The 14,452-nt window shown below is 46.1% G+C and overlaps 1 pseudogene; it reads right to left on the bottom strand.

Moving 5' to 3' along the window:
• Positions 1 to 12,251: 12,251 nt before the first annotated feature.
• LOC139357987 (zinc finger protein 669-like) lies at positions 12,252 to 14,128 on the bottom strand (annotated as a pseudogene).
• Between the last annotated feature and the right edge of the window lie 324 nt (positions 14,129 to 14,452).

Genomic DNA, 14,452 nt, shown 5'->3' with positions numbered 1-14,452 from the left:
TCAGTAGGGGAGAGGACAACATTAATCCTAATATCACAGAAGGTGTACAGACCCCTGTGATGTAGACCCTAATGTACAGGGGAAAGAGAAGAATATTTCTCTCAATATCACAGGGGCTGTAACCACCCTGCCCCCCGTATATTGTTCCTAATATGCAGCGGGGTGGAGGCTCATAGTACTCCCAATATCCCAGAAGGTGCACACACACCTGTGATAGAGTTCCTAATATCCAGCGGGAAAGAGGCTGATTTTACTTTCGATATCGCAGTGGATGTACACAGCCCCCAAACCTAGGATATCATTCCTAATATCCAGGCGGGAAGAAGATGACATGGCTGACAATATCGAAGTGGGTGGACACTTCTTCAGTGATATGGTTCCTCTTCTCCAGAGGGTGAGTGGATGATACTACTCCTAATAAAGTAGGAACCATACAGCCACCCTGGGATTTTTGTCCTTAATAACCACAGGGGAGAGGAGATATTACTACCAGTATTGCAAGGGGTGTACACCTCTCCTGTGATATTGTTTCTTATATCCAGGAAAGGAGAAGATGGTGTTAGTACCAATATTGAAGGGATGGACAGCCCCCATGGGATATTGTATACACCTACCCTGTGATATTGTTCCTGTCATCTAAAGGAAGAGATGATGATACTACTCCCACTGCCGGAGAAGGTACACACCCCCCCGTGATATTGTTCCTCATAACTTGTGGGGGAGAGCATGATATTACTTCCAATATGACATTGGCTTGACACCTAATCTGTGATATTGCTTCTAATTTCCAGTAGGTAAAGTATGATGTTCCTGTCAAGAAAGTAGTGGTTGTACAGTCACTCTGTGATATTGTTCCTCATAACTTGTGGGGGAGAGCATGATATTACTTCCAATATGACATTGGCTTGACACCTAATCTGTGATATTGCTTCTAATTTCCAGTAGGTAAAGTATGATGTTCCTGTCAAGAAAGTAGTGGTTGTACAGTCACCCTGTGATATGTCTCCGAATATTCAGGGAAACACAGGACAACATTACCCCAAATCTCTGAAAAAGTGTACACCCGTTGTGTGATATGGTTCCTAATATCCGGAGGTACAGAGGATGATATTCGTTCTCCGATCGCAGGCTGTGTACACACAACCTGTGAAATTGTTCCTAATATCCTGAACAAAAGAGACTGCTAATAATGGACACACATTGCAGGGGGGAGTAATTGGCTCTTAGATCCACATCGCAGGGGGGTGAGGCACCCCCCGCCATATGGGGAGTAATAGCAACCCCCTCTCCCCCCGACTCCCAGCTATTATGATCCACATCGCACGGCAGTTCAGGACACCAGCCCTGCCTCAACCTTAACCCAGACAGTGGGTGTCATGGGACCACCTCAGGGTGGGTGACAGCTCAGCTCTAAGGTATCCCTGCTGCCAAAGACCAACTGTTCCTGCTAGTTTGAATATGGCCACAGGGTCTCTGTTGGTGAGACAGACGACCATGAGGCAGACACCCTGAAATCTAGCACGACAGAGCTCAACGCCCCCATGAGAGGCACCATAGCACACAGACTTTGCAGACATACTAGCGAAGGCCACAGCAGGCCCTGAGTGAGGAACAATCTGACCAAGATCCTGGGATCCTACCGCACAGCCCTTAAACCAGGGACTGGAAACTGTTTCCCTAAAGAGCCAGGAATCAGTATTTTCAGCTTTGCCACTGATCTTTGTCTCAAGGAGGCAACTCTGCCACGGCTGCACGACAGCAGCCTTCTGCAGGTGGCCTGTGAAGAGATGGGCATAACTGCACCCCCATAAATCTTTACTTATGGACATGGAAACTTCTCAATGTCATGAAGTGTTGTTTATTTGTTCAACCATTTGGAAATGTAAAATCCATTCTTGATTCACGAGCCACAAAAGCAGGCAGGGACAGGCTGCCCCTTGCCGACCTCTGGACTGAGCTTAGAGAAGGAAATGACAGGCTGGGCCAGCGCAGCCTCCTCACAGCAGATTCGCTGCAGGAGGGTCCTTCTTAGCAACCACTTCTCATCCTTCGTCATGGCTTCAAGTGCAGTTCAGGTAGAGAAAGAGAGAACAGAACCGGCCTCAGCAACAAGAAGGAAGGAGATGCAGGGTCAAGCAGCTGTGTGGATCGATCACAGTCAACAGTCACACCAAGCAGAGCATAGGCAGGACCAGACGGGGGGGGGGGCCAAAGTGGAGGCTCTCTGGGGTGGGGGACCCCTGGGTGGGCAAGATTCTCTACCTAAAACTCATATAGAGGTTCTACACAGCAGTAGTTAGAGAAAACACACACTAAGAAAAAGGCCAAAATAAAAATAGGACAACAAGTTTGGCCAACTGGCTCTCACAAGCCAGTAGGTAAGAAAGACCAAGTGGGCCCACCAGAGGAGCTGGGGGTGGGTTCCTGCCTGCAGGGGGCCTGGGACACCACATTCTCACAGGTGAGGACTGAAGCTTTGGGGAGGAAGCTGTCAGAGTCACCCAGTGAGCTGATCAGAGCTGGAGCCACAGAGCAGGTGAGGAGCCCTGGCCACGTCCCCGTGCGGGCTGAGAAGCTGGGGTGGGGGCACACCCCCAGGGGCTGATGCAAACAGTGGACCGCGGGCCCTCCTCCTGCTCAGAGGATGCTCAGCTCCCAAGGGACCACCAAGGCCTGGAACCCAGGGACACACCATCTAACCATCATGCCCAGGCCTCCTGGACCAGGCAATGTCCAGTACAGACAGGCAGCCTGGGCTAGGGGCCAGGACAGGGGTGGATGGTCCTGCTAGGCAGGCCTCCTTCTCCCTACCAGCTGGGCCGGTTGCACTGTAGTTTTGGTTCTGGCAATATATTGCTGCCCACGTTGGCCACACCAGTCCCTGGCTCCCTGGCTAGGCCCATTGCTGTCCAACCCACCTACACAGGCCCCACACACCCAGTGCCCACCAGACTCCTGTCAGCCAGGAGGACCCATGCTCATCCCCTGAAGTATCCGTGGGAGCCTGCATCCCACAGGGACCCACAGTTCAGGGCCAACCTCCATGGGGGCCTCTAGGTTGTGGTGGTAGGGGCAGGGAAGCGTTGACCTTCAGCCCTCCCATCCTGGCCACTGTGTTTTGTGGGGATCATTCAGTCCTGGGAGCTTCCTGGGGACCCCAGAAGGAAGAGAACGGGGTGGTCACAGCATCCTCAGCCCCAGGCTCTGGGCCCAAGTGCAATAGTCTTTCGATTCTGGTTTGATCTGGGTGGCAACAAGAGGTCTTGTCATTCACACAAGGATTGGTTTCAATATAATTCATCAAGGGACTGTGGAGGACACAGATCAGCCTCCAGGCCAGTTACACCTGGTGACTTAGCCAGTGCAGGTTGGGGAGTGGAAAAGCTGACACCTGACCTTCCCACCTACCCTGCCCACCAGATGCCAGTAGCGGCCAGGGATCCCTGACTTCAGGCAGAGGCAGGCAGCACAGTTGCTGCCTCCTTTGATCCCATCCCAGGGCCCACAGGGCCTGGAGAAACCTGACAGGGGCTGAGTTGGGAGAATCAGGCAGTGGGATGCCAAGTGAAGAATGTGAGGGACTGGGTATGAGGGGAACTAAGGGCACAGGGTCTGCTTCCCCTGGGGAGGTGGCAGTGAGACATGGAGTAGCCAAGCCTCCGCAGGCACCACCCTGCTGCCAGGCACACGTGGTGCCCATATCCACCCCAATGGCTGCAGGACGGTTCTTCATCAACAAAAGGGGAAGACGCACCCACACCCACATAGGTATTGGTGCCCACACACATCAGACAAGAAAATTGCTGCTGTGCTCAAGGTGTGGGGAAAGGGTGAATGTCCCCTTCCTCCCCATGGTGTGTCCAAAATTACCTGCTCCTGCCAGCACCCCCACCCCCAACTCCACAAGCTGCTGACCTCCACCACAGTGCCATGCCATGTGCCAAGAACAGCTCAGCGGTACATCCCAGAGGGTGCTATCCTGGAGCGGCTGTGCTGGGCAAGGGACATGTTTCCTAGTCACAGAGGTTTTCTTTCTTTACCGCTCACCGGTCCTGTGCTTCGGTTTCCCCCACTGTGGCACAGTGTAAAAATCCCATCTTGAAGGCTAGGAACCCAGAAAGGTCACCACACCTGGTGAAATGGGCGGTGAAACTCCCTGCCTTGGACCTCTTGCTCCAGGACTGATATCCACTGGGACATAGCCAGGCCAGCATCCTAGGGACAGCTGCATTCCTTGCCTGGGGAACCTTGCTCCCAGTTAGGGATCACTGGAGTTGAGGCCCCTAATGGATTGGGGGAGGCACAGGGGTAGAATGCAGGATGGAGGTAGCCCCATCATACACGCTTGTGTAGACCCCAGAAAACAAGCATTGAGTTCAGACTCTTGTCTGAAGCTGGCCACCTGAAAGTATTTGGGCTTTGGAGTGTGACAAGGGCCTGCAGTCAGGGAACAAAGTATGCTGGTTTGGACACGCAGGAGGTTCTCTGCAGCTCTCTCAGGTACAGGGTATGTTGTTAAGTATATGCTTTTAAAAACCCTAGGAGGAGGGGGCACCCAGAAGGAGCCCTGAAGTCAAGGGCAAGGTCCAGCCTTTCCACCTCCCCAACTGAAGACATGCTGGAGGACAATTCTCCAGAGTTTCACAACGAAGAAGAGAAAAAAGAAATCAAAAAGACTGGAGGATGGGCAAGCTAATGAGGGCTTACTGGGATTACCCTGCCTAATCCTCAAAACAAGCCTTCCCTATCTGTCCTCTGGGCCAGGTGAGGAAACAGGTCACAGTAGGACATTCAGACACTGGGCAGGCAGCTGGCAGCCTGGAGCCCAGGAGGTGCAAACACATTTTCACTAAGGCACGTCCTGCACAGCCCTAAATCCATTCAACCTTGAGTCAATAGAGGACATGCTTCTGTGAGCACAGGGTTGGGGCTAGGGTTACAGATTAACAGCATCTCAAGGCAGAAGAATTTTTCTCAGTACAGATCAAAATGGACTTTCTTATGTCTTCGTCTTTCTGCATAGACACAATAACAGTCTGATCTCTCTTTCTTCCCCCCACACACAGTGTCACAGCTGTATGTCAGCCACTGGGGGACAGGCTTCAGCTTACACCCACCTTCCAAATTCCACCCTCTCGCCTTGGCAGAAGTTGGCCAGGAATTGGGGCTAATGGATGGGTGGGGTCTGCAGACGACACCGTGTTCAGGTCCCCATGATGGCCTCACACATGGGTGGTGATCCTGCAGTTCCAGGTGTCACACACACGCCAGCCCCTGCTCGGGCCCTGATCTTTGAGGAGGGGGAGCAGCAGAACCCAGGCACTGGCCCCACAGTGCCACTCACACCCACAGATGATTCTCCACACAGGCATCAGGTCTCGGTCCTGGCCACCTACCCCCGCAGGGCCTCAGCTCTTTCCCGGGACTCACGTGGTCCTTCCTCATATGTAGCTCTGGTAGGATGCATTGTTCTGTACCCAGGGGCTCTGAGGTGACAATGGCCACGGTCATGCAGGATGCAAGGGCACAGGCTGGGTGCCCATTGTGGGGACCCTGACTGCAGCACCCCCAGACAGTCATCAGGCATGCTGGCCCCCAGGCTTAGCTAGGGCACCAGCGGTAGGAGTGCACTGCTCTGGACTCTGCAGGAGGAGGATAACTGTCACCGCATCTTTATGTTCTCCTGTTGGTGTCACTCTGTGCTTCTCATCTCCTGGTTGTAGGATTCAGGGCAGAATCTCTGACCACCTTGTGAGAAACAGCAGAGTCCAGCAGAGAAGAGGAGAAAAGCCCAGCTGCAAAGATGAAAAAATGGAAGGTGTGACATGGGCCTCCATTCAGATTCTGTATTTAAATGAGGTCTTCCGGAACACCTGCTCTCATTGGAAAATACTTCAAATATATATGTGTGTGTGTGTGTACATTTTAATATATATACACACATATTTATTTATTTAGTTAGTTTTTTTTGAGACAGAGTCTCGCTCTGTAGCCCACGCTGGAGTGCAGTGGCATGATCTCGGCTCACTGCAACCTCTGCCTCCGGGGTCCCGGTTCAAGCAATTTGCCTCAGCATCCCGAATAGCTGAGATTACAGGCATGTACCACCATGCCCAGCTAATATGTTTTTTTTTTTTTTTTTGTCTTGAGACGGAGTCTTGCTCTGTCACCCATGCTGGAGTGCAGTGGCACAATCTCGACTCACTGCAATTTCCACCTCCTGGGTTCAAGCTATTCTCCTGCCTCAGCCTCCTGAGTAGCTGGGACTACAGGCGCCTGCCACCACGCCCGGCTAATTTTTTGTATTTTTAGCAGGGATGCGGTTTCACCGTGTTAGCCAGGATGGTCTTGATCTCCCGACCTCGTGCGACAGAGCGAGGTCACTTGGGCAACAGAGCGAGACTAAGTCTCAAAAAAAAAAGAAAAAGAAAAAGAAAAAAGAACAATATAAGCCAAATTCATTCAAAAGAAATAAAAACAAGATGACAAGTCAATGGCACTGAACACAGAAAATCAACAGAAGAACTCAATAGAACAATAGCTGTTTCTTCATAAAGATCAACAAAATTGGTAACTATCAAGCCAGCCTAACAAAGAAAAAAAGAAATCATACAAATCACTCTAAGATGAGTACAAAAGTAATGGCAGCTTTGCATTCTTGGATTTTGCTGTTTGATACAGGAATACCCTCTTAAATAAATGTGGTTATGTTATTCATCATGCTAATGGGCATTTCTTGCCTTTTTTTTTTTTTTTTTTTTTTGCTAATGACTTATTACTTATTTATTTTAGACTATGAAAATGATGTCAGACCAAAAGCAAATTCAAGCGACTTTCTTATTCGAGTTCAAAATGGGTCCTAAAGCAGGGAAGACAACTCACAACATCAACGCATTTGGCCCAGGAACTGCTAATTAATATACATCGCAGTGGTTCAAGAAGTTTTGCAAAGAAGGCGGGAGCCTTGAAGATGAGGACCGACGTGGGCAGCCATCGAAAGTTGATAACGACCAATTGAGAACAACCACTGAATTCCATCCTCTCACAGCTACACGAGAAGTTGGCGAAGAACTGAATGTCGACCATTCTATGGTCATCCGGCATTTGAAGCCAATTGGAAAGTTGAAAAATCTTGATAAGTGGGTGCCTCATGAGTTGACCAAATATTTTAAAAACCATCCTTTTGAGGTGTCATCTTCTCTTATTCTATGAAACAACAATCAATCATTTCTTAATCAGATTGTGACACGCCACGAAAAGTGGATTTCATACAACAGCCAACTCAGTGGCTGGACTCAGAAGAAGCTCCAAACCACTTCCCAACGTCAAACTTGCACCAATAAAAGGTCATAGTCACTGTTTGGTGGTCAGCTGCTGGTCTTCTGATCCACTACAGCTTTTGAATCCTGGTGAAATTATTACATCTGAGATGTATGCCAAGCTAATCGAAGAGATGCACGGAAAACTGCAGCACCTGGAGCCGGCACTGGTCAACAGGAAGGGCCCAGATCTCCACAACGCCTGACCACATGTCATACAACCAGGGCTTCAAAAGTTGAATAAACTGGGCTATGAAGTTTTCCCTCATCTGCCATATTCATCTGACCTCTCACCAACCAACTACCACTTCTTTAAGCATCTTGACAACTTTTTGCAGGGAAAACAAGTACACAACCAGCAGGATGCAGAAAATGCTTTTCAAGAGTTCATCCAACCTTGAAAGCACAGAATAAACAAGTTTATTTCTCATTGGCAAAAATGTATTCATTGTAATGGTTTCTTTTCTTTTTCTTTTTTTTTTTTTTTTTTTTTTTTTTGACAGAGTCTCACTCTGTCACCCAGGCCAGAGTGCAAAGGTGCAATCTCAGCTCACCGCAACCTCTGCCTCCTGGGTTCAAGAGATTCTCCTGCCTCAGCCTCTTGAGTAGCTGGGATTACAGGCCCATGCCACCACTCCCGGCTACTTTTTGTCTTTTTAGTAGAGATGGGATTTCACCATGTTGGTCAGGCTGGTCTCAAACTCCTGACCTCCTGATCCGCCTGCCTCAGCCTCCCAAAGTGCTGGGATTACAGGCGTGAGCCACTGTGCCCAGCCCATTGTAATGGGTTCTATTTTGATTAATAAAGATGTGTTACAGCCTAGTTATACAAATTTAAAATTCATGGTCCAAAACCACAATTACTTTTGCACCAACCTAAGAATTAAAAGAAGCCTTTATATTAGAGAGCCCATGGATGATAAAATCATAAAGAATATTACAATCTCCATAACCCACAAACTTGGTAACTTAGACCAACTGGATGAATTAAGACACAATCTATTAATACTAAAACACAGGAGAAATAGGTAATCTATATATATTGATATCTATTAATAAAATGGAATCAATACCTAATAACCTTACAGAAAACTTATATATTCCATAAATCTGACATTCTGTCATATTATTCTAACTGGTGGGATTCAGGGATTTCCATTTTGATAAGAACATAGGTGAGTCGCACACACTAAATTTTAGTGCTCATTGGTGAGGAAAGCCATGTCCACTCTAGGATACTGCAGAGCGATGCGTTATGGAGAATTTAGGCAAGATAATATGATTTTCAGAGTTAAAGGAAGACAACCTGATTTATGTACAGTAATTCCTCATAATATCATAGGGGATACTATATTTAAACTTTGGGGTATCCCCAGGTATAATTCTTATTTGAGCCACATGTGAATTTCAGACACGGAGGCTTCTCAACTTTGGTGGCTTTCAATAAATGTGGAAGTTAACTCACAACCTATTTTGTGGAGGCATAAAATTCAATGAGCACTCATTTAACCTTTTATTTTAAATATTATTTTTGTAAACTTGCATTTCCAATTAGTTGAAATTTTAAACCTGTTTCAGTTCTTATCCACTTTTTTTTTTTTTTTTTTCCCTGAGACGGAGTCTTGCCCTGTCACCCAGGCTGGAGTGCAGTGGCATTGTCTCGACTCACTGTAACCTCCGCCTCCCAGGTTCAAGCGATTCTCCTGCCTCAGCCTCCCAAGTAGCTGGGATTACAGGTGCCTGCCACCACGCCCAGCTAATTTTTGTATTTTTAGTAGAGATGGGGCTTCCCCATGTTATTCAGGCTGGTCTTGAACCCCTGACCTTGTGATCTGCCCACCTCGGCCTCCCAAAGTGCTCGTATTACAGGCCTGAGCCACCGCACCTGGCCTCTCCACTCATTTTAGGTGGAGGGGAGTAAGGGTTTCTTGGAATTAGGAGGAACTCCCATGTACCCAACCCATTTGGGTAAATTTCTTCCTTCAGAGTTTTTCAAATCAGTATCACCATTGTTAAAGGCCTCCCACATGGTAATAATTGTGCTACAGGGTTTTATAAACATGAAGTCTATGTTTGGCTGAATGAACCTCCTTGCTGTGCACAAGGGGGCCACAGGTGTTTTCACCAATTATGAAGCGGGTTCACTGTGCAATGGCTACCAACTTTTCTGAGCACAATGAGGCCAAATACATTCATAGATAAATTCCATGAAGTGAATTTATTACTTACAAATAGCAAACAAAAGACAGCAGAAGTCTAGGATTCAATATGAACCGCTACCACAAGATCAGGAAGGCTACCCAGAGCAGATGGATGGAGTTTTGACTGTAAACGCTTCACTTGCACTACAACTGAGGGACCCCAGAAAGAAGCCCACATTGGGTTTGCTCCCAGGATGTGGTTGCTGGACACAAGCGTTAAAGGCCGTTCTGTTTCGAGCAGGGACTATAACAGAGCCTGGGCTGTTCTGATCAATGTCACTTGATTATCAGGATATTGCCTTCCCAGCATATCATACAGTTATCTTGAGAACTACCAGTAAGAAAGGGAGGAAAATGGCCCTGCACCCTTAAAACTGAAGGATCAGGATATTTGCTGTGACAGAGGCACAGACAGTAGCAACAGAGTGTTCTTGTGACCCATCTACTAGTTCTCTTAACTGGAGCGTGGCACCAGACCACTTTTCTATTTCCTTTCAATGGAAACTGTTTCAGAATATTTTGAATATATTTCCACATCTATAGAGTTGTGGCACATGATCACTGGCAGTGTAGACTCTCTGCATGGTTAAAGCAAAGAGTTCAGAAGCCCATCAACCCACATTGGAGGAGACCACCTAATCCTCCAGAGAGTGCCACTCCATCTTCCTGGGGTTAGCTCCACATGCAGTAAGGCCACTATAACTAAGGCCGTCAGGACTTGCAGTCCGAAGATGAGACTTTTGACATGCTGATAAGCAGCAGTTATAAGAAAAGCCCACACACTGGTCAGGAATTTTTCAATGAAAGCAGCTGAGACGCTTCTTCATATGCTTCGGTAGGGGCTAATATCAAACTATTTCTTCCCATTTTCTTTACTCAGCAGTGCCTGAACCATGAGGCACCATAGATGTACACCTCATCAGGAGGGTGTATGGTACAGCAGCAAGGGGAGCAGCAGCACAAGAAACAAACAAGGCCACTACTTCTGCTTACACAATAACTATTGTCTTGGAGTGTAAAATAATTAATAATGTTCACATGGCTGCCCTAAGCACACAGAGATGGTGACCAGAGCAGATGCAGGGACTAGAGATACAGCCTGATTCTTGCTAATTAGGACTTAAGTGTTGGCTTATGTGCTGTGCTTTTGTGCATTCATAAGCCAGGGCCTCAAAACTGCCTGCTAAGCATAGGCCAAAGGTCATGCTGGGGTGCAGTTAAACATTGATGTCTAGGAGATGAGAGCATTTTAGTGTGGGAGAAGATGACAACACCTGAAGACCACAAAACACTGTGCAGACCAAAGGGAAGGCCCATCGTCAGCTCACGGTTCTGACCCAGGTGACTGCTGATGTGTTACGGAACAGTCAGCCCACAGCAGGTAGGTCAAGTTGAGCAGGTGTCCTGCATGAGGGTTGATCCGTTCCATTCGTGTTGCCAATTGTTTCAATAGCGTCTCATGCACCCCACTGGTGAGGAAGGAATTAGCACCCTACGTTTACTGGCGCCGTTAAACACATAACATCTATTACCAAACAGATAAGCCAGACATCAGTTATTAATTACATAGAGGAGGAGAGGGATTAACTTGGGAGCAGAGAGTGGTATAGCATTAAAAAAGTGAGGATATTCCTTTTTTTTTTTTTTTTTTTTTTTGACACAGAATCTCGCTCTGTCACCCTTGCTGGAGTGCAGTGGTGTGATCTCGGCGCACTGCAAGCTCCGTCTCCCGGGTAAACTGTATGTACTTAGGAATTAATACCAACTCATTATTAGAAAAAATAAATATCTTTACATCAAGAGTAGTTTTTCATTTAATAAAAATAGGTGGGATGTCTATAATAGACAAGGGATAATCAAAATTTGCCAAATGAGGCTAGTAAGACAATCCCAAGAATTCACAATCATTATTCACTGGTCCATTAATCACAGGACAATACATACAAATGAAACTTACCTGGCCGGGTGCAGTGGCTCATGCCTGTAATCCCAGCACTTTGGGAGGCCGAGGCGGGCAAATCATGAGGTCAGGAGTTCAAGACCAGCCTAGCCATCATGGTGAAACACTGTCTCTACTAAAAATACAAAGAATTAGCTGGACGTAGTGGCGTTCACCTGTAGTCCTATCTACTCGGAAGGCTGAGGCAGGAGAATCGCTTAAACCCAGCGGGCAGAGGTTGCAGTGAGCCGAGATCACATCACTGCACTCCAGCCTGGGCAACAGAGTGAGACTCCATCTCAAAAAGAAATAATAATGAAATAAAAAAATTAAACTTACCTACATATTAGAAAAACATCCAAATTCAACCATGAATCCAGAACATTATCAAATGAATAGACAAAAATTCTACCAACAGACTTAAGAAAATATCATTATCTATGAAATTCAAGTACTACTGCTTAAAGAACATTTACAGAACTCTCACCTCAAGGTTTCCCTGCAAAACAAGGTGAAATGCATACTCAAGACTCTTTAAGAATGGGCCACTGATAAAAACAATATACTTGTAACTTGTGTAACATTTCATAGATTTTTTTCAAGCACTGCACGAAAATTAATTTGCATCAGGCTTTCCAAATTAGAAAAGCTTCACTTATAGAACTTCTTTCCAGTGGGAGTTTTTAACATGGCTTTTCAAGTAAATGTTAAAACTGAAAATATTCTTGCAGTTAGAGTTAAAACTGAAAATATTCTTGCAGTTATTCTTGCAGTTAGAGGATTAAACTGTTAGAGTTTTAATCCTGTGTACGTTCTTGTATTTACAAGGTCCAGCCAGCTACAGTGTGCATTTTCATATGTCCTTGAGTGGATATGAGAGAAATTAAACACTCAAACATTCTGGACATTCATAGGGTTTTTCTCAGGAATCAGCTGATGTCTTCAAATGGAACTAATACAACCGAAGGCCTTACCACAAATTTAAATTCAAAAGCCTTTTCTCCACTCTGAGCCCTCCCAAATCTTCAGGAAAATCTGAAGGCTTGACCACATTTCCTACATTCTTAAGGTTTCTTTGCAGTGTGAGCTCTTTCATGTTTATGAGGGAATGGGAAAGAGTAAATGTTTTACCACATTTCTTACATTCAAGAGGCTTTATTTATTTATTTATTTTTGAGATGGAGTCTCACTCTGTCGCCAGGCTGGAGTGCAGTGGCACAATCTCAGCTCTCTGCAACCTCCGCCTCCTGGGTTCAAGTGATTCTCCTGCCTCAGCCTCCTGAGTAGCTGGGATTACAAGCATATGCTACCACACCCAGCTATTTTTGTATTTTTAGTAGAGACGAGGTTTCACCATGTTGGCCAGGATGGTCTCGATCTCCTGACCTCTTGATCCGCATGCACAGGGCTTCCCCCCAACCCCCCGTGGCCTTTTATGTCCTTGAAAAAGAACTAAGACAACTGAAATGTGCCACCATGCCCAGCTAATTATTTTCTTTGTTTTTTTTTTTTGGAGACGGAGTCTGCCTCTGTCACCCAAGCTGGAGTGCAGTGCTGCGATCTCGGCTCACTGCAAGCTCCGCCTCCCGGGTTCACGCCATTCTCCTGCCTCAGTCTCCTGAGTAGCTGGCGTGAGCCACCGGCCCGGCATTATTTTATTTTTTGTAGAGACAGGGTTTCACCACGATGCCCAGGTTGTTTCACATTGTTTTAATCCAGACTGGTTATGAACTCCTGGGCTCAAGTAATACACACACCTTGGCCTCCCAAAGTGCTGGGATTATAGGCTGAGTCACTACACCCAACCCCTATATCATGACTTCTTTAGTGGCGCATAAGGTAACTGGAACGAGTGTAGGCTTTACCGCATCTCTTACATTCATAAGGTTTTTCTCCAGTATGAATTCTTTGGTGGAGGTGAAGGGAACTGAGGCGACTGAAGGCTTGGTCACATTGTTTACATTCATTGGGTTTCTCTCCAGTATAAGTACTTTTATGGTTACAAAGGGAACTCAAACGACTAAAGGCTTTGCCACATTGTTTACATTCATAGGGTCTCCCTCCAGTATGAATGCTTCCATGGTCATGAAGGGAAGTGGAACAGCTGAAGGCTTTATCACCCTTGGTACATCTTTCTCCAGTGTGAGTCCTTTCATGCATCTTAAAAGAACAAGAAAATCTGAGTGTTTTCCCACATTCCTTACATTCGTAGGGTTTCTCTCCAGTGTGAGTTCGTCCATGTATTAGACAAGAACCGGAAACAGTGAACGCTTTACCACATTGTTTACATTGATAGGGTGTTTCTCCTGTGTGAGTTCTCTGATGTCTTTCAACTGAATTGAGAAAATGAAAAGCTTTCCCACATATCGTACATTTATAAGCTGGATTTCCACTGTGCATTATCATGTGTCTTCTAACACCCAGAACAGAAACGAAGAGTTTCCCACACTGTTCACATTTATATTGCTTCTCTCCATATGGTTTGTATCCTGAGTGAGCTGGGATGTGCCTATTAAGGAGGGAATGATGTACAAAGACTTTTCCACAAATACTGCATTCACATTGTTTTAATCCAGTAGAAATGTTCTCATTCAGATCAAGATTTGGAATGTGGCTGACACTTGTCCATACTGACTACCTTCTTTGCTTTCATGCAGTCTCTGTACCATAGGATTTCTGTAAAAAAAAATGACAAGCACATTATTATTGGTTGGTTTAATAACTTTCTACTCATTCATAGGTCTTCCACTTACACTGCTACCAATACTAGGGAAAATGCATTTTTTTTGTTTTTGTTTTTGTGCCATGACTGAATTATTTGAAAGCAAATGGGCTACTACTGAAAACACAGCTACCACCTGCATGGCTATAACCAAAATAGTAACATTCATATAGACAATTTTGTAGTACTATTTTCAAGTAAACTGTTTTCCAAACACTGACTGCTACACTGATGTACGTTACATTTTGGGTGAAATTTTTCTAAAAGGAAA

The sequence above is a fragment of the Macaca nemestrina genome, chromosome 13, assembly GCF_043159975.1.
Source record: "Macaca nemestrina isolate mMacNem1 chromosome 13, mMacNem.hap1, whole genome shotgun sequence".
In the NCBI taxonomy this organism is placed as follows: Eukaryota; Metazoa; Chordata; class Mammalia; order Primates; family Cercopithecidae; genus Macaca; species Macaca nemestrina.
The sequence above is the reverse complement of the archived record's forward strand: the minus strand, read 5'-3'. Positions and strand labels throughout refer to the sequence as shown.